The following is a 20934-nucleotide window of genomic DNA, read 5'->3' as shown; positions in this document are numbered from 1 at the left end:
GCGTTCATTGTCAATACATCCCAGAGATGGCAGCACCGTACAGCAGATGGAATTTTACCGCCAGCGGCGAGAATGAGAACTGTTTTAAATACTTAAAATGGCGACGTTTTCCTTACTTGAACAGCGTGCAATCATTCGTTTTCTGAATTTGCGTGGTGTGAAACCAATTGAAATTCATCGACAGTTGAAGGAGACATGTGGTGATGGAGTTATGGATGTGTCGAAAGTGCGTTCGTGGGTGCGACAGTTTAATGAAGGCAGAACATCGTGTGACAACAAACCGAAACAACCTCGGGCTCGCACAAGCCGGTCTGACGACATGATCGAGAAAGTGGAGAGAATTGTTTTGGGGGATCGCCGAATGACTGTTGAACAGATCGCCTCCAGAGTTGGCATTTCTGTGGGTTCTGTGCACACAATCCTGCATGACGAGACTGAAAATGCGAAAAGTGTCATCCAGGTTGGTGCCATGAATGCTGACGGACGACCACACAGCTGCCCGTGTGGCACGTTGCCAAGCAATGTTGACGCGCAACGACAGCACGAATGGGACTTTCTTTTCGTCGGTTGTGACAATGGATGAGACGTGGATGCCATTTTTCAATCCAGAAACAAAGCGCCAGTCAGCTCAATGGAAGCACACAGATTCACCGCCACCAAAAAAATTTCGGGTAGCTGCCAGTGCTGAAAAAATGATGGTGTCCATGTTCTGGGACAGCGAGGGCGTAATCCTTACCCATTGTGTTCCAAAGGGCATTACGGTAACAGGTGCATCCCACGAAAATGTTTTGAGGAACAAATTCCTTCCTGCACTGCAACAAAAACGTCCGGGAAGGGCTGCGCGTGTGCTGTTTCACCGAGACAACGCACCCGCACATCGAGCTAACGTTACGCAACAGTTTCTTCGTGATAACAACTTTGAAGTGATTCCTCGTGCTACCTACTCACCTGACCTGTCTCCTAGTGACTTTTGGCTTTTTCCAACAATGAAAGACACTCTCCGTGGCCGCACATTCACCAGCCGTGCTGCTATTGCCTCAGCGATTTTCCAGTGGTCAAAACAGACTCCTAAAGAAGCCTTCGCCGCTGCCATGGAATCATGGCGTCAGCGTTGTGAAAAATGTGTACGTCTGCAGGGCGATTACGTCGAGAAGTAACGCCAGTTTCATCGATTTCGGGTGAGTAGTTAATTAGAAAAAAAATCGGAGGCCTTAGAACTTGAATGCACCTCGTAATAGGGAGCAGATGCATATTCGCGTGGCGCTACGACGGCACGTAACCGAGCATAGCAAAGTAGTGCCATGCCGACTGCTACCTCTTCTGGTACAGGCACGCCACCTGTCAGCAGGCTTGGCCGCCTGAAGCTGTGAAGGCGACTTGTAGCTCCGCGGTAAACAGCCATGGCAATTTACCTTGCACGTAGAACTCCTTTAATGGACTGCAGCCAGAGTAATTCTTCATTGATTGTTGATGATATCAATAATATGGGATTTGTGGTGTAGTAGAACTGGGCCTCAGAACTTATTTGTTCTTAGACCTTGAGTTTAGAAAACGCCAGAGCAAATTTTTTGTTGAACCAGGACACACACACACACACACACACACACACACACACACACACATGTACCTACGTTCTATACTCTGCCTAGATCGATGTGTTGAGTTTTCATCGCTACGAGAAACAGGAAAGGAAAATGATGCAGGGGAAAAAAGCAGAATGGAAGAAATCTATGCCTAGGAAAGTAAAATACTTTAGAGACGGACGATTCAAGTATGAGAGACCTTCCTCTACTGTTTCCTCACATATGTGAGGCGGTAAGAAAAGCAGAGTAACAAAACTGACAGACAAGTGGTTTCTCAAGGTGCTTTAAGCAGCTAGCAAGAGCTACCAGTAGTGGTTAAGTTGCTACAAGTAGAAGTTGGGGTGAATAAATATCGTTAATGCGCTGGATCTGCACAAAGATAACGTGTTTCGATTACAATACTAACTCAACGGCAGCGAAATGAGCGTGAACGCGGTAACCATTACCACTTCGCTCGTGCTGCAGTGGAAATGGTCTCTTCCCCCAGTAGATAGCTCTGTTTCCTACCGGCTATCAAAGTGTCCAAAAATTTCACTTAAACTGAACGAAAAACAAAATAAGTAGTACATTCTGAGGAGTCGAAGATACATAGGAAATGTTAGTATTTTACAGTGCAGGTAGCTTCGTCTGCACTGGGTGTGGATTTCAAATGTGGAATACAGTTTTCTGTCTGAACTTCATGTAGATTTGTCCCTAGCTACAATGCAAACTTCCACCCTCTTGTGGTTGTGTAGGTGTTGTACTATATCTCTAGAGTCATCACTTCAAGCCGGTTCTTGAAGCTTTCTAAGTAGGCTTTCTCGGGTCAGGTTTCGTCTATCTTCTAGAGTCTGCCAGTTCAGTTTCTTCAGCATCCCTGTGATACTCTCCCATGTGTCAAATAAACATGTGGCAATTCGTGCTGTCATCTCTAGGTGTTCAATATCCACTGTTAGTTCTATCTGGTACGGCTGTCACATCCTTCAGCAATATTCCAGGATGGGCCGCACGAGTGGTTTGTAAGCAGTCTCCGTTGTAAACTGACTGAATTTTCCTAATATTAAGCCAATGAAACGAAGTCTGCCACCTGCTTTACCTATGACTAAGACTGTGTGATCCCTACAAAGCGTTACACGCAGATATTAGTATGAGAAGACCAACTGCATAAGTGATCCATTGATATTATATTTATAGGATACTACTTTTTTTTTCATTTTGCTAATTGCGCAGTTTTTTGTTTCTGTACGTTTAAAGGAAGCTTTCAGTGTCTGAACCATTTCTAAATCTTAGCAGGATCCGACTGAATATTTGTGTACATTACAAATAATTGAGCCGGCCGCGGTGGTCTAGCGGTTCTGGCGCTGCAGTCCGGAACCGCGGGACTGCTACGGCCGCAGGTTCGAATCCTGCCTCGGGCATGGGTGTGTGTGATGTCCTTAGGTTAGTTAGGTTTAAGTAGTTCTAAGTTCTAGGGGACTTATGACCTACGATGTTGAGTCCCATAGTGCTCAGAGCCATTTGAACTATTTGAACAAATAATTGCATCATTCGCGAAAGTCTGATTTTGCTACTAATATTGTGTGCAGTGTCATAAATGAAGATGATCACCAATGGCCCCACACACTTGCCTGGAGGAAACCTGAAGTAACTTCTGCATCTATCGATGACTGTCCTCCCTGTCAAGAAACCCTCACTCCATTTAAAAATTTCACTTGCGACCCAATACAGTCGCACTTTCGATAATAAGCCTAGGTGTGATACTTAGTCAAATATTTTGCAAAAGTCAGGAAATACTATATCTATCTGTCTGCCTTGATTCATGGCTTTCGAGATGTCATTTGAGAAATGTTCAAGTTTAATTTTACATGATCGCTGTTTTCGGAATCAGTTCTGGTTGGCATGTAGGAAGTCATTCTGCTCGAAATACCTCGTTACGATTTAGCGGTTAACAATGTATACTATACTCACAATCCTGCTGCTTTGGTTTAAAACTTCAGCTGCTTCCAATGACACTTCCTGTGTAGGGAATATGATAGGCCTTCTCAGTGACACTCTAATTAGTTGTTACGCAAGCGACGGACGTTTACTGATTTCACGGGAAGGAATAGAACTGCGACTACATCCCAGCTACCGCCTGCCCTTGATACAGGCTACAGCCTCCGTAAGAATGCTACAATCGAGTACCGTCCGCGAAAGGCTTCGCATAGGTGCTGTGTATGCGAGGCGGCCAGCCATGTACTTGACTGCGCGCAGCCACACCGTAAGGAATAGCCAAGCGCACGCCAGCTGACAGGTAGCCCTTGTGACGTCACCTACTGTGTTGCGCGCCACTTCAGTAAGCGTCGAATCTCCACGCGAGGATCATCGATAGCATTTGAGCTTGGGTTGGGTTAAACGTGTTACTAGATCTGTGCGGTTTCATGTGAGGGAGTGGCCCACAAACCGACTCAGGTACGTGCAATCTGTTATTTTCAAGGGAATGATGACCATGCTGTCTCGTCCCATACAAAAGCAATCATCCTTATCATCATCCAATATTTTGGCGTTGTAACAGCAGACTTAGTTTAATTATGTACTGTAAGTGGTAAGGGCTTCCGAAGGACCATTCATACTCTTTTGTAATGATATGAAATGAATTAATCGCATTACCTCAATTATAGGTAAAGCAGATAGAAGACTTCGGTTCATTGGCATGAGGCCTGGGTAGTGCAGTCAATCTACAAAAGAGATTGCCTACAAGACATTTGTGCAGCCCATCTTAGAATACTGCTCAGTTTGAAAATACGACTAACAAGGAATATGGAACGTCTGCGAAGATAGGCAGCAGGAATAGTTACAGGTGTGTTTGATTCACTGGAGAGTGTCATAGAGATGCGACAGTATATCAAGCTGGAGACGCTTGAAGATAGACGCAAACTAATACCTTGATAGCCTGCGCAAAGTTTGTGTCTGGCACGCTTCAGTTACAACTTTGCCTTCATAGCGACCATGTCGGCGCCCAACGATGTGGAACTCGTATGTACTGCGAGTGAGTTCCTTGCCTTGCAAAACAAGAGCAGAAATTATGCAGAACGGGTGAAACAAGTCTGAGAAGGTTCCAGCGAACATTTCAGCCCACCGAGGGCTCATTCATGACAGTACAGGTTCGTAAACCACAGCAGCAACTAATTACAAATTAAACGCGCGAACTGCGTAATTTATTGTACACAAGTACTGTTTTCTAGTTATTTATCTACTGTAGCTACTGCTGCAAATGAAATAAAATGATTATTTACTGATTGCTGATCAAAAGTTTATGTGGTCATATGCTTGTACTGTGACAATTGTTGCACGAGGAAAACTATAAATATGTGTGCTCACTAGACAGCTGATATGATCTTATTTGCTAATTCTGAAAGCTGCTACAAGTAAAATAAAAATTTCTGCCCACTGTCATGACACAACGATATTCAGATAGGAACGAAGGAAGATTATAGTTTAACGAACCGTCGACATCTAGGTCATTAGAGACGGAGCTCACGCTAGGAAACCCGAATTTGAAACGTCGTCTTCCCGCGTGCAGATCCAGTCTGCTAGTCCGTGATGTTCAATTTGCTCTGTTATTGTCGACAACAAAGTATTAGGCGTTTTCTAAACAATCAGGAATTTCATTTCTCAAAATAATGCATTCTGCTTTACTATACCTTCTCCAGCCCACTTCCTGATCTTTTGTCACTTACTTTTTTCCTACTCATGGGAAAACTTGTTCGAAGTGAATTGAAATTCTTCGGTCTCGGTGGGAACTGTCCCGCATGTGAGAATCCTTGAGATTATACAGAGTGGTTATAATTAAAACTTTCGCAACTTCAGAGGGCCACCATGAAAAATGAGTGATCGTGTAATAATAAAACTTTGTGGAAAGATGGAAGGACGTTCGGAAGAGAAATAACAAATAAACCATTCAAAGAAACACATTTTGACTTCCACAGGAGAGGGTAACATTTGTTAATTGCTTAGTTGTTAATTGTTTACGTTCCATGTTACTAACATTGCTCAATGTGACGACCATCTGCGTCCACGACAGCCTGTAACCACACTAGAAATACCAATTCACATTTCTTCGCAGCGCTTCTCGAACGGCGGACCATGGAACGTTCAAATGGTTCAAATGGCTCTGAGCACTATGGGACTTAACATCTGAGGTCATCAGTCCCCTAGACTTATAACTACTTAAACCTAACTAACCTAAGGACATCACATACATCCATGCCCGAGGCAAGATTCGAAGCTGCGACCTTAGCAGCAGCGCGGTTCCGGACCGAAGCGTCTAGAACCGCTCATCCACAGCGGCCGGCCATGGAATGTTCAGTCCTCGTGACACAGCTCCTCAATTCTTTGAAGATTGCACATTGCTTCCAGAATTTTCAACCGTGGCAAAATTTCTTCATCAAAAACATCTTCACAATTTGTGGCGTAATTGGCCGTCGGTCCCTTCCAGCAGCATTTCCTAAATCGCCAGTTAATTTGAACTTCAGAATCATATTCTTCAACCAAATGTGGAAAGAGGACCTAAGTGAAGCTCACAGAGGCATTTACGCAGTCATTCTTCACATTCTCTACACGCGAATGCAACGGGAAGAAACCCTAATACGTGGTACAATTGGAGGTACCCGTGGCTTTTGGCGTTCCGTGCCTCAATCGGTAGAAAAGGAAACCTTTTTGTGCAGGATAGCTTTGTTGTCCGTCTGTCCGTTTGCGAGGTGCCGGGGCTAGCAGTGTATTTATCACTAAATTCTACTAGAATCCACATATGTAAATCATGCTCTAAGCCCCCCCTATTCTAACTCCAACTTTTGCTGTTGCACAAGGATAAAAAAAATACGCGAACTGACTCTAATCAACCCTGCCAGTGGAGTAGAAGAGAGTTTGGCACCTGCAATAATTTAATTTGATAAATAAGTTAAATAAACAAAGGTTTCATTAGCATAGTGAGGAATGATAGGGTTGCTCTATCGATTAACAGAATGAAAGTTCTGTCCAAAATAACAATATGATTTATTAAGACTAAACACAGAATAGTAAAAGAAACACAGGAAATATAATACATCAAATTGGCTCAAATTTGGAGATTCATACAAACACTATAAAGGTGAAGTTGTCCCTAAACTAGATCGTGAGGATTAAGACGAGGTGGTATGTGGAGCCAATTCCTTGTCACTCAAATCTCAAGAGAGTCACACAGCTAATCCAACAGTAATTGCTGCTACTCAAGACAGAGCAAAGTTAGAAAAAGACGAACAGGCGCGCTCTGCTGAGCTCTGATTATCACCTAGGAAAATTCCTATCTGCCGGTGCTGCGGACATACATTACCAAAACTGTCTTCTTGACTGCCAGAACACGATCTGGCGTACCGCAGGCGAGGGCTGGTTGCTTCGACGTCCTCGACCGAAAGGCGAGAGCCGACTACCCCTGAGCACCCGTACAGGCCGAACACACAACATTCCCGCCCCCACGACAGTGGCCGTGGTTACGTACCAATCAGCAACCCGAAAACCGGCGGAAATTCCACTCCATTGCCGGAGCACTACCATTCCACCAATGGAGATTCTTGGCGCCAATTTCTGTGCTGATTTTGCTACGTCACGGCGCTATGCCCTGAGCAAACCAATCACCGTTACTATTTTGCAGAAAGTGCGGGAATTTTCCCGTCACAACTGCCTGGGTACACAAGTCATTCCCACGCCTCGCTGGTAGCCCGCCAGAAAGTGTTTTCGCTAAGTTTCTCCAAAGTAACGGAACCTCTAGCCCAGCCGCTACTTCACACCCCAGCGGGCGTGTCTCTTGACAATGTCGGCGTCTGCAAAGCATTCACTCGACTGCCTCACACACGTCGGCTTAACCCGCCTGTCACCGGACCACCCGGGTGACGAGAGACGCTGCGTGGGAAGTCCGCGTGTGAAGAAATAGCGACTTCCCACCACATGCACTTAGAGAGGAGAATCGTAAGATAGAAATATGAGAGGGGGCTCATGCCACCTCTCATTGCCCCTACGCCATTTTAGATTGTAATTGGTGAGCGGTTGGCTCACTTAGGAGCAAGGTAGTGAGTCAATCGCCCAAGAACAATCTTAAAAACTGACTCCACATGCCGCACTCTATAAAAAAAAATCACTGCAACTGAAAAATGCAGCTCATAGAGGGAGGATTATTTATGATGTAGCCAACTTCACCTTCTTAATATGGAACACTAACACTCACATCACACATCCATACCCAGGGAGCCCCTTCCCAAACACCGATTCACGCAGACATTCACGCTCTAAATATGGCCCGGGCATCTGAGCCAAATATGGAGCAGTTTATTCTTTACAATCAGAGTTGGAGTGCTCCGCAATTAAATGCCCAAGATGTTACAACAATTTGTGTCATTGAACTAACCTGAACTCACTCACACATGATACTATTTAAGTTAACAATCTCTTTGTGAGCTTTCAGAATCTAATTACAACCTCCGATTCATTCTGTCTCCCTGCAGCAAGAATAACCTTTACAAAATGTTCCCTGAACTGATGGTCCATTCACAATGACAGTGGTGGTATCTGCTTCAGTTTATGGGGACTTCAGGCACACTGTTTGCATACACACAACAATAAACACAAAATACAAAAAAAGCATGATGTGGAGAACAATACAGTAATCTGTAATAAGAATTACAGTGTAAAACACGAACGCATACAAGGTATAACATACATTACAAAAACAACATAACAGAAAGAAATTTAAGAAAAAAAACAAGGTTCATGGGGCATCAAATTGTGCATGCACATTGCACAAAGTTCACGACTGTGCTGAGAATGAGGCACTAAATCACATTGTTAGAAATATCCGTGGCACTTCACTAATTCCACAGTACTGACATCACATAAGGCTAAACGTCGGGTGTTGTTGCTACGTTGTGGCAACAGCAATAGGGAGTTCTGGAGTGTCTGCAGTACGCTGTTGAGATTGTAGTCAGACCCACGCATATGATCACGGCAGTACGGTAGGAAGACACAGTGATAGGCTCTCCTCACGTCGATTAATTGTCTCTGAGGTCTACTCGTTGGGATACATCACTAGTCTAGGTCTCTTCTCTCGCTGGACAGAACTTTACGTTTCCCAATATTACAGTTCGACGAGGGATGATGGCACGTGGAGTGACTCCACAAGTGTGTGATGTCATCCATACAGGATCGAACTAGGAGCGACTATTGTTAAAACTGCTCTCTAATAGAGAGGAGAAGTAAGAAATGAGACCATACATTTGTTAGTGTGGCACGATACTGCTTTGTGTATGCAGATCGGCCAATGCTAGTGAGTTGTAAAAACCCAAACAGGTGAGTATAGAGCGTCCCTTTCTGTCCTGAGGCACATGAGGCGCAGGTTCTGACACGATATGTGATCTTCTTCCTGTACTCACGACAAGGTGGTCTGCCGCAGGGAATCCCTCCAAACGGCTGCCGCGTCCGGAGAGCTAGCAGGCTGTCGTGTGTGGGTCGCGTGTCAGTGTCAACGGCCAGCCCCACTTTCGCTTGTGGCCCGGCGAGGGCTGTCTGCCGCCTAATCCCTCAGGTACAAGGCCCCGTGCTGTCAGCTTGTAGGACCGGATGCTCTCCCGCCCTTCACATCAGGTAGCGCGCTGACGCTTTCTTCTTGCAGGTAGCCGATGACCTCCGGCTGGCCCCTGCATTGCCACGATCCCCGTCATCTGCACAATTCTTACAAAAATCTTATGCCTAACTTTTCCCCATGACCTTCTATGTTATAATAAATTTACATCACGGTACATTGATGGTCTGTCATTTCAGACACTCTAATTTTAATTTTATAGTTATTTATCTGTAGCTATCATAACAAAAATCATGGAAATAATTTATCTTGATATTTGTGTAGAGACCGATCTCACTATTGTGCATGGTGTGTGACGCTATATTGGATGAAGAACTAAATGTGCGGGCCCGCACTAATGTTACTATTAATTATATAGATCGACAGTAGACATGCTCAAGAATTAACTACCATTAGCCAACGATCTACATTCTATGTCCTTTAATTCAATTATGTTGTTATGCAGGTCTAAGTTTTACTGTGCTATAAGGAACATGCAACTATGCTACTTTCGCTCGCCCGTCGTCCCTCCATCTCGGGTCTGTGGTTTGGTGACCTGAAAAATAGCATCTCAACAGGCGCGCCCCAAACACAACACTTGTGGTAGAAAACCCCCACAATATTAATCTAGTTATTGTAAAAATCCTAAAGTTTAATTTATCCTAGAATATGGTACTCTATTATTATTATTATTACCCTTTTTTTTTATACAATACTCTTACATAATTCCTGTTACGTTGAGATGTCTCGCTGCTCGCCGCTATTGACGACAGTGATGTGCGCGCCGTACGACATGGCCTCCGAGTTCTCATTACGCCTCACTGAAACTCCAGAGACTGGGTTAGCCATGGCTATACAAGACAATAAATTTATAGTTGCAACTTCCTTCTCTATGTGATGCGGTTTTCGCGATCAAAGCACACCTTTCCAGAAGCAATGTAATATGACCGAGCCAGGGGTGGTTCCTGTTGAGGATTCAGTCGCCCAACACACGCCAGCTACACAGTATGTCACGAATATCCAAGTATAAGTCCCTGGTTATTCATCTGTGACAGTCACGAGCAGCACGCTAAATCCCCAACCAGCACATTGGCATGGTAGGCTTTATGCTCGCATTTCTCTCGTCTAGGGCACCATTGGAGTCAAACGCTCACAGGATCTCCCCGACTTGCAAGACAACGATGCTGGCGCAGCTCTGCAAAAAAAACTATACTGCCCATATTCATCCTCGAAATCACGCAATATACCACAATCTTGCAGTGCACTGACGCGTGCCTGCAAGCATTGGTATGAACGACTCACGAACTGGTTGTGGCCGCTATGGAGCGTATCACGACTTCTCAGAACGCTTCTAAGAGCACGTTCTTGTATGCGCCCGTTTGTGCGACATCTCGTCACTCATCATTATCCCTCAACATAGACACCAGATAGGAAGGGACAAAAACATTGCTCATGAAAAGGTAGTGTCTCCTACTCCATCGACATTGGAGATCGCGAACATAAACAAAAAGAGGATAGCAGCAGTAAATTCTTATGCAAGACAACGCAGCGTGTTAATACTTTAGCAATCTTAATCTATTAATGTAACGATTATTGTTCCCCGAAGAAAGGTTCATACATTTGCCTATTCTAATATGTACACCACTTAAACTACTATTATTCCACGAACTTCTTTGTGTGAGAGAAGTGGTGGAGTCCTATGGACTAGCGTCAATCCCTTCTTAGACTCCCCCTCCTCTGACGTGCATTAGGATTTGGAGGTCTAATTTCTATCTCCCGGTTCTCCTGTTGTCCTTGATTTCGCTCTCTCCAATTACGGTCGCTTTGCCGTTCGTCATTCCTCCTGTCCCAGATTGCTTGTCTAGATTGACCCTGTTCTCTGACGTTTTGGTTTCCGTGTCTCTGGTTTCCATAACCTTGAATAGCGTAACCTTGATTTCCGTAACCCTGGTTTCCTAACTGACCAGTCCGATTATGCGATCTGTTGTCGTCTTCCCTTGCTGGCCCGTGGTATTTGTTATTTTGCGCCTTCTTCCTGTCCTTTGCGTCTTGTTTATCGAAGACTACTTCGAGTTCGCGCAGTAGACTCTTGAATGCATCTATGTCAGATCCACACTTCCCGACAAGTGTCTGTTGATACCTAACTGGCAATTTGGAAAAGCAAAATTTAATGATTTCTCCGTTGCTATATGGACTATCTAAAAACTGATTCTTCTTGAGTAAATCATCAAAAAATTTGGTTGCGCTTCTATGCCCGGACACTTCCAGTTCAGGACAAAATATTATTTCCTCTTTAATCCTGTCTTGCGTTTCCTTTGACCAGTAGGTACGCAGGAATGCACCAACAAATTCCTGATAGGTCCGACACGTCGCTGCCACACCCCGCATCTTTTCCGCGGCTTGGCCTTCGATGTGTCCACACATGAATTCTAATTTTGCGTGGGTTGGCCATGATGACGGTAATGAATTAGTAAACTGCGTCACCCAGCTCTTCGGATGCATCGACCCTCCATTATCTCTGAACTTTTGGAATTTTAGTATCGACAGGAAGTGATTGTGATCAAAATCCTGTCCGATCCTCGCACTGGTGTTGTCACTCGTTTCCGATACTTGCACGTCTGTTGAGTGTCCTGATCTATCTTGCTGATAACTGTGATGTGCTACCTCTGTATCACAGTGGAAGTGGCACTCCGAATTCCCTCTCCTAAGTGGACTACCATTATTTGAACTATTACTAGGTGTTTCTGCGTGTGCATTGTTAGTTCCGCACTCTGTCACTGGGCTGGAGCACGGCGGGCTTTTCCTCGGAGACACAATTCTGTGTACTCCATCATTGGTATCCGAACGCGCAGTGCTCGTGTGCCCGTTTCGCTCTAGTTTTGCTATCCGACTCTCTACTTCTTTCATTTGTTTCGTGATGTTCGTAACCGCAATATTACCTTGGGTTTTTAAGAACGCTAGGGATTTTGAGTGGGCTTGTGTCGCACGTCGCAAGCGACCTGCGAGTTGAGAAGTTACTTTTGCAACTTTCATTGCCCCCATTGCTGCCGTTTTGGCTAGGCCTGCTACTTTTTGTGCTACCAGTGACATCTGTTTAGCTTCTCCACATTCTTTCTTTATTGTTAGTAATTCCCCACGAATTTTCCCTATATGCGAAATTATTGCCTGAGTGTCCTTCTTACGCTGTTCGTCAGCTTCTTCCTTCTCCTTCTTACGTTGTTCGTCAGCTTCTTCTTTCTCCTTCTTACGTTGTTCGTCAGCTTCTTCTTTCATTGATCGTAGGAAGCTCAGTATTGGGTTAATGTCATCATCTTGATCCTCGTCACACATGGGTGATGTAACTCTGGACACCTGGGCGCTAGAGCTCTGACGTGGCCGAGCTGGCCCCTGTCTGCTCTCGTTCGTTTGATTATAAACCTCTACTACCGTCTCGACCTGTGTGCCTGTCTCTGTTTCATCCTCTACCTCACTCTCATAATCACGGCGGCGACGTTGCTCTAAGATCGCGTCCAAATCACTTTCCTCATCAATGACCCTGGCGTCCTGTCCTGCTAAAAATGTGCCCATCTCATCTCCGAACCTATTCCCGTCAATAAACTGCCCCTTATCCATTATTCTATCCTCTTTTGTTTTAGCTTCGATCGATAATAGTCGTGCCTTACTTCTCGTTATCATTCATGAAAAACAAATTTATCTAGACTGCACAATTAAATTAATCTACTCCATATATTTTTACACATAGACATAAAATTTCAACAACGCTGTTCCAACGCTGTAATCACAAACACAATTTGATGTGGTACAGAAACCGCACACAAATCCGACAAAGTGCGATGTGGTACGGACACCACATCAACGAAACACAAAAAAAACAATGAACAAAAAATATATACACTGAAAACAAAAACTGTAATCATGCGCCGCTACTTAAAACTAAACGCGGAACTACCAGAAAAAAACTTGGGTATTAATCAATAAAAAAAATTAGAGAAAAAAAATTTGAATGTTCGTACTAAGAATACTGTTTGTTAATCAGTGATTCTCAGGAAAGATCCGAGGCTAAGGGTCGCCATATTATGCGAGGTGCCGGGGCTAGCAGTGTATTTATCACTAAATTCTACTAGAATCCACATATGTAAATCATGCTCTAAGCCCCCCCCTATTCTAACTCCAACTTTTGCTGTTGCACAAGGATAAAAAAAATACGCGAACTGACTCTAATCAACCCTGCCAGTGGAGTAGAAGAGAGTTTGGCACCTGCAATAATTTAATTTGATAAATAAGTTAAATAAACAAAGGTTTCATTAGCATAGTGAGGAATGATAGGGTTGCTCTATCGATTAACAGAATGAAAGTTCTGTCCAAAATAACAATATGATTTATTAAGACTAAACACAGAATAGTAAAAGAAACACAGGAAATATAATACATCAAATTGGCTCAAATTTGGAGATTCATACAAACACTATAAAGGTGAAGTTGTCCCTAAACTAGATCGTGAGGATTAAGACGAGGTGGTATGTGGAGCCAATTCCTTGTCACTCAAATCTCAAGAGAGTCACACAGCTAATCCAACAGTAATTGCTGCTACTCAAGACAGAGCAAAGTTAGAAAAAGACGAACAGGCGCGCTCTGCTGAGCTCTGATTATCACCTAGGAAAATTCCTATCTGCCGGTGCTGCGGACATACATTACCAAAACTGTCTTCTTGACTGCCAGAACACGATCTGGCGTACCGCAGGCGAGGGCTGGTTGCTTCGACGTCCTCGACCGAAAGGCGAGAGCCGACTACCCCTGAGCACCCGTACAGGCCGAACACACAACATTCCCGCCCCCACGACAGTGGCCGTGGTTACGTACCAATCAGCAACCCGAAAACCGGCGGAAATTCCACTCCATTGCCGGAGCACTACCATTCCACCAATGGAGGTTCTTGGCGCCAATTTCTGTGCTGATTTTGCTACGTCACGGCGCTATGCCCTGAGCAAACCAATCACCGTTACTATTTTGCAGAAAGTGCGGGAATTTTCCCGTCACAACTGCCTGGGTACACAAGTCATTCCCACGCCTCGCTGGTAGCCCGCCAGAAAGTGTTTTCGCTAAGTTTCTCCGAAGTAACGGAACCTCTAGCCCAGCCGCTACTTCACACCCCAGCAGGCGTGTCTCTTGACAATGTCGGCGTCTGCAAAGCATTCACTCGACTGCCTCACACACGTCGGCTTAACCCGCCTGTCACCGGACCACCCGGGTGACGAGAGACGCTGCGTGGGAAGTCCGCGTGTGAAGAAATAGCGACTTCCCACCGCATGCACTTAGAGAGGAGAATCGTAAGATAGAAATATGAGAGGGGGCTCATGCCACCTCTCATTGCCCCTACGCCATTTTAGATTGTAATTGGTGAGCGGTTGGCTCACTTAGGAGCAAGGTAGTGAGTCAATCGCCCAAGAACAATCTTAAAAACTGACTCCACATGCCGCACTCTATAAAAAAAAATCACTGCAACTGAAAAATGCAGCTCATAGAGGGAGGATTATTTATGATGTAGCCAACTTCACCTTCTTAATATGGAACACTAACACTCACATCACACATCCATACCCAGGGAGCCCCTTCCCAAACACCGATTCACGCAGACATTCACGCTCTAAATATGGCCCGGGCATCTGAGCCAAATATGGAGCAGTTTATTCTTTACAATCAGAGTTGGAGTGCTCCGCAATTAAATGCCCAAGATGTTACAACAATTTGTGTCATTGAACTAACCTGAACTCACTCACACATGATACTATTTAAGTTAACAATCTCTTTGTGAGCTTTCAGAATCTAATTACAACCTCCGATTCATTCTGTCTCCCTGCAGCAAGAATAACCTTTACAAAATGTTCCCTGAACTGATGGTCCATTCACAATGACAGTGGTGGTATCTGCTTCAGTTTATGGGGACTTCAGGCACACTGTTTGCATACACACAACAATAAACACAAAATACAAAAAAAGCATGATGTGGAGAACAATACAGTAATCTGTAATAAGAATTACAGTGTAAAACACGAACGCATACAAGGTATAACATACATTACAAAAACAACATAACAGAAAGAAATTTAAGAAAAAAAACAAGGTTCATGGGGCATCAAATTGTGCATGCACATTGCACAAAGTTCACGACTGTGCTGAGAATGAGGCACTAAATCACATTGTTAGAAATATCCGTGGCACTTCACTAATTCCACAGTACTGACATCACATAAGGTTAAACGTCGGGTGTTGTTGCTACGTTGTGGCAACAGCAATAGGGAGTTCTGGAGTGTCTGCAGTACGCTGTTGAGATTGTAGTCAGACCCACGCATATGATCACGGCAGTACGGTAGGAAGACACAGTGATAGGCTCTCCTCACGTCGATTAATTGTCTCTGAGGTCTACTCGTTGGGATACATCACTAGTCTAGGTCTCTTCTCTCGCTGGACAGAACTTTACGTTTCCCAATATTACAGTTCGACGAGGGATGATGGCACGTGGAGTGACTCCACAAGTGTGTGATGTCATCCATACAGGATCGAACTAGGAGCGACTATTGTTAAAACTGCTCTCTAATAGAGAGGAGAAGTAAGAAATGAGACCATACATTTGTTAGTGTGGCACGATACTGCTTTGTGTATGCAGATCGGCCAATGCTAGTGAGTTGTAAAAACCCAAACAGGTGAGTATAGAGCGTCCCTTTCTGTCCTGAGGCACATGAGGCGCAGGTTCTGACACGATATGTGATCTTCTTCCTGTACTCACGACAAGGTGGTCTGCCGCAGGGAATCCCTCCAAACGGCTGCCGCGTCCGGAGAGCTAGCAGGCTGTCGCGTGTGGGTCGCGTGTCAGTGTCAACGGCCAGCCCCACTTTCGCTTGTGGCCCGGCGAGGGCTGTCTGCCGCCTAATCCCTCAGGTACAAGGCCCCGTGCTGTCAGCTTGTAGGACCGGATGCTCTCCCGCCCTTCACATCAGGTAGCGCGCTGACGCTTTCTTCTTGCAGGTAGCCGATGACCTCCGGCTGGCCCCTGCATTGCCACGATCCCCGTCATCTGCACAATTCTTACAAAAATCTTATGCCTAACTTTTCCCCATGACCTTCTATGTTATAATAAATTTACATCACGGTACATTGATGGTCTGTCATTTCAGACACTCTAATTTTAATTTTATAGTTATTTATCTGTAGCTATCATAACAAAAATCATGGAAATAATTTATCTTGATATTTGTGTAGAGACCGATCTCACTATTGTGCATGGTGTGTGACGCTATATTGGATGAAGAACTAAATGTGCGGGCCCGCACTAATGTTACTATTAATTATATAGATCGACAGTAGACATGCTCAAGAATTAACTACCATTAGCCAACGATCTACATTCTATGTCCTTTAATTCAATTATGTTGTTATGCAGGTCTAAGTTTTACTGTGCTATAAGGAACATGCAACTATGCTACTTTCGCTCGCCCGTCGTCCCTCCATCTCGGGTCTGTGGTTTGGTGACCTGAAAAATAGCATCTCAACAGGCGCGCCCCAAACACAACACTTGTGGTAGAAAACCCCCACAATATTAATCTAGTTATTGTAAAAATCCTAAAGTTTAATTTATCCTAGAATATGGTACTCTATTATTATTATTATTACCCTTTTTTTTTTATACAATACTCTTACATAATTCCTGTTACGTTGAGATGTCTCGCTGCTCGCCGCTATTGACGACAGTGATGTGCGCGCCGTACGACATGGCCTCCGAGTTCTCATTACGCCTCACTGAAACTCCAGAGACTGGGTTAGCCATGGCTATACAAGACAATAAATTTATAGTTGCAACTTCCTTCTCTATGTGATGCGGTTTTCGCGATCAAAGCACACCTTTCCAGAAGCAATGTAATATGACCGAGCCAGGGGTGGTTCCTGTTGAGGATTCAGTCGCCCAACACACGCCAGCTACACAGTATGTCACGAATATCCAAGTATAAGTCCCTGGTTATTCATCTGTGACAGTCACGAGCAGCACGCTAAATCCCCAACCAGCACATTGGCATGGTAGGCTTTATGCTCGCATTTCTCTCGTCTAGGGCACCATTGGAGTCAAACGCTCACAGGATCTCCCCGACTTGCAAGACAACGATGCTGGCGCAGCTCTGCAAAAAAAACTATACTGCCCATATTCATCCTCGAAATCACGCAATATACCACAATCTTGCAGTGCACTGACGCGTGCCTGCAAGCATTGGTATGAACGACTCACGAACTGGTTGTGGCCGCTATGGAGCGTATCACGACTTCTCAGAACGCTTCTAAGAGCACGTTCTTGTATGCGCCCGTTTGTGCGACATCTCGTCACTCATCATTATCCCTCAACATAGACACCAGATAGGAAGGGACAAAAACATTGCTCATGAAAAGGTAGTGTCTCCTACTCCATCGACATTGGAGATCGCGAACATAAACAAAAAGAGGATAGCAGCAGTAAATTCTTATGCAAGACAACGCAGCGTGTTAATACTTTAGCAATCTTAATCTATTAATGTAACGATTATTGTTCCCCGAAGAAAGGTTCATACATTTGCCTATTCTAATATGTACACCACTTAAACTACTATTATTCCACGAACTTCTTTGTGTGAGAGAAGTGGTGGAGTCCTATGGACTAGCGTCAATCCCTTCTTAGACTCCCCCTCCTCTGACGTGCATTAGGATTTGGAGGTCTAATTTCTATCTCCCGGTTCTCCTGTTGTCCTTGATTTCGCTCTCTCCAATTACGGTCGCTTTGCCGTTCGTCATTCCTCCTGTCCCAGATTGCTTGTCTAGATTGACCCTGTTCTCTGACGTTTTGGTTTCCGTGTCTCTGGTTTCCATAACCTTGAATAGCGTAACCTTGATTTCCGTAACCCTGGTTTCCTAACTGACCAGTCCGATTATGCGATCTGTTGTCGTCTTCCCTTGCTGGCCCGTGGTATTTGTTATTTTGCGCCTTCTTCCTGTCCTTTGCGTCTTGTTTATCGAAGACTACTTCGAGTTCGCGCAGTAGACTCTTGAATGCATCTATGTCAGATCCACACTTCCCGACAAGTGTCTGTTGATACCTAACTGGCAATTTGGAAAAGCAAAATTTAATGATTTCTCCGTTGCTATATGGACTATCTAAAAACTGATTCTTCTTGAGTAAATCATCAAAAAATTTGGTTGCGCTTCTATGCCCGGACACTTCCAGTTCAGGACAAAATATTATTTCCTCTTTAATCCTGTCTTGCGTTTCCTTTGACCAGTAGGTACGCAGGAATGCACCAACAAATTCCTGATAGGTCCGACACGTCGCTGCCACACCCCGCATCTTTTCCGCGGCTTGGCCTTCGATGTGTCCACACATGAATTCTAATTTTGCGTGGGTTGGCCATGATGACGGTAATGAATTAGTAAACTGCGTCACCCAGCTCTTCGGATGCATCGACCCTCCATTATCTCTGAACTTTTGGAATTTTAGTATCGACAGGAAGTGATTGTGATCAAAATCCTGTCCGATCCTCGCACTGGTGTTGTCACTCGTTTCCGATACTTGCACGTCTGTTGAGTGTCCTGATCTATCTTGCTGATAACTGTGATGTGCTACCTCTGTATCACAGTGGAAGTGGCACTCCGAATTCCCTCTCCTAAGTGGACTACCATTATTTGAACTATTACTAGGTGTTTCTGCGTGTGCATTGTTAGTTCCGCACTCTGTCACTGGGCTGGAGCACGGCGGGCTTTTCCTCGGAGACACAATTCTGTGTACTCCATCATTGGTATCCGAACGCGCAGTGCTCGTGTGCCCGTTTCGCTCTAGTTTTGCTATCCGACTCTCTACTTCTTTCATTTGTTTCGTGATGTTCGTAACCGCAATATTACCTTGGGTTTTTAAGAACGCTAGGGATTTTGAGTGGGCTTGTGTCGCACGTCGCAAGCGACCTGCGAGTTGAGAAGTTACTTTTGCAACTTTCATTGCCCCCATTGCTGCCGTTTTGGCTAGGCCTGCTACTTTTTGTGCTACCAGTGACATCTGTTTAGCTTCTCCACATTCTTTCTTTATTGTTAGTAATTCCCCACGAATTTTCCCTATATGCGAAATTATTGCCTGAGTGTCCTTCTTACGCTGTTCGTCAGCTTCTTCCTTCTCCTTCTTACGTTGTTCGTCAGCTTCTTCTTTCTCCTTCTTACGTTGTTCGTCAGCTTCTTCTTTCATTGATCGTAGGAAGCTCAGTATTGGGTTAATGTCATCATCTTGATCCTCGTCACACATGGGTGATGTAACTCTGGACACCTGGGCGCTAGAGCTCTGACGTGGCCGAGCTGGCCCCTGTCTGCTCTCGTTCGTTTGATTATAAACCTCTACTACCGTCTCGACCTGTGTGCCTGTCTCTGTTTCATCCTCTACCTCACTCTCATAATCACGGCGGCGACGTTGCTCTAAGATCGCGTCCAAATCACTTTCCTCATCAATGACCCTGGCGTCCTGTCCTGCTAAAAATGTGCCCATCTCATCTCCGAACCTATTCCCGTCAATAAACTGCCCCTTATCCATTATTCTATCCTCTTTTGTTTTAGCTTCGATCGATAATAGTCGTGCCTTACTTCTCGTTATCATTCATGAAAAACAAATTTATCTAGACTGCACAATTAAATTAATCTACTCCATATATTTTTACACATAGACATAAAATTTCAACAACGCTGTTCCAACGCTGTAATCACAAACACAATTTGATGTGGTACAGAAACCGCACACAAATCCGACAAAGTGCGATGTGGTACGGACACCACATCAACGAAACACAAAAAAAACAATGAACAAAAAATATATACACTGAAAACAAAAACTGTAATCATGCGCCGCTACTTAAAACTAAACGCGGAACTACCAGAAAAAAACTTGGGTATTAATCAATAAAAAAAATTAGAGAAAAAAAATTTGAATGTTCGTACTAAGAATACTGTTTGTTAATCAGTGATTCTCAGGAAAGATCCGAGGCTAAGGGTCGCCATATTATGCGAGGTGCCGGGGCTAGCAGTGTATTTATCACTAAATTCTACTAGAATCCACATATGTAAATCATGCTCTAAGCCCCCCCCTATTCTAACTCCAACTTTTGCTGTTGCACAAGGATAAAAAAAATACGCGAACTGACTCTAATCAACCCTGCCAGTGGAGTAGAAGAGAGTTTGGCACCTGCAATAATTTAATTTGATAAATAAGTTAAATAAACAAAGGTTTCATTAGCATAGTGAGGAATGATAGGGTTGCTCTATCGATTAACAGAATGAAAGTTCTGTCCAAAATAACAATATGATTTATTAAGACTAAACACAGAATAGTAAAAGAAACACAGGAAATATAATACATCAAATTGGCTCAAATTTGGAGATTCATACAAACACTATAAAGGTGAAGTTGTCCCTAAACTAGATCGTGAGGATTAAGACGAGGTGGTATGTGGAGCCAATTCCTTGTCACTCAAATCTCAAGAGAGTCACACAGCTAATCCAACAGTAATTGCTGCTACTCAAGACAGAGCAAAGTTAGAAAAAGACGAACAGGCGCGCTCTGCTGAGCTCTGATTATCACCTAGGAAAATTCCTATCTGCCGGTGCTGCGGACATACATTACCAAAACTGTCTTCTTGACTGCCAGAACACGATCTGGCGTACCGCAGGCGAGGGCTGGTTGCTTCGACGTCCTCGACC

This window comes from Schistocerca nitens, chromosome 4 (genome assembly GCF_023898315.1).
Source record: "Schistocerca nitens isolate TAMUIC-IGC-003100 chromosome 4, iqSchNite1.1, whole genome shotgun sequence".
In the NCBI taxonomy this organism is placed as follows: Eukaryota; Metazoa; Arthropoda; class Insecta; order Orthoptera; family Acrididae; genus Schistocerca; species Schistocerca nitens.
The sequence above is the reverse complement of the archived record's forward strand: the minus strand, read 5'-3'. Positions refer to the sequence as shown.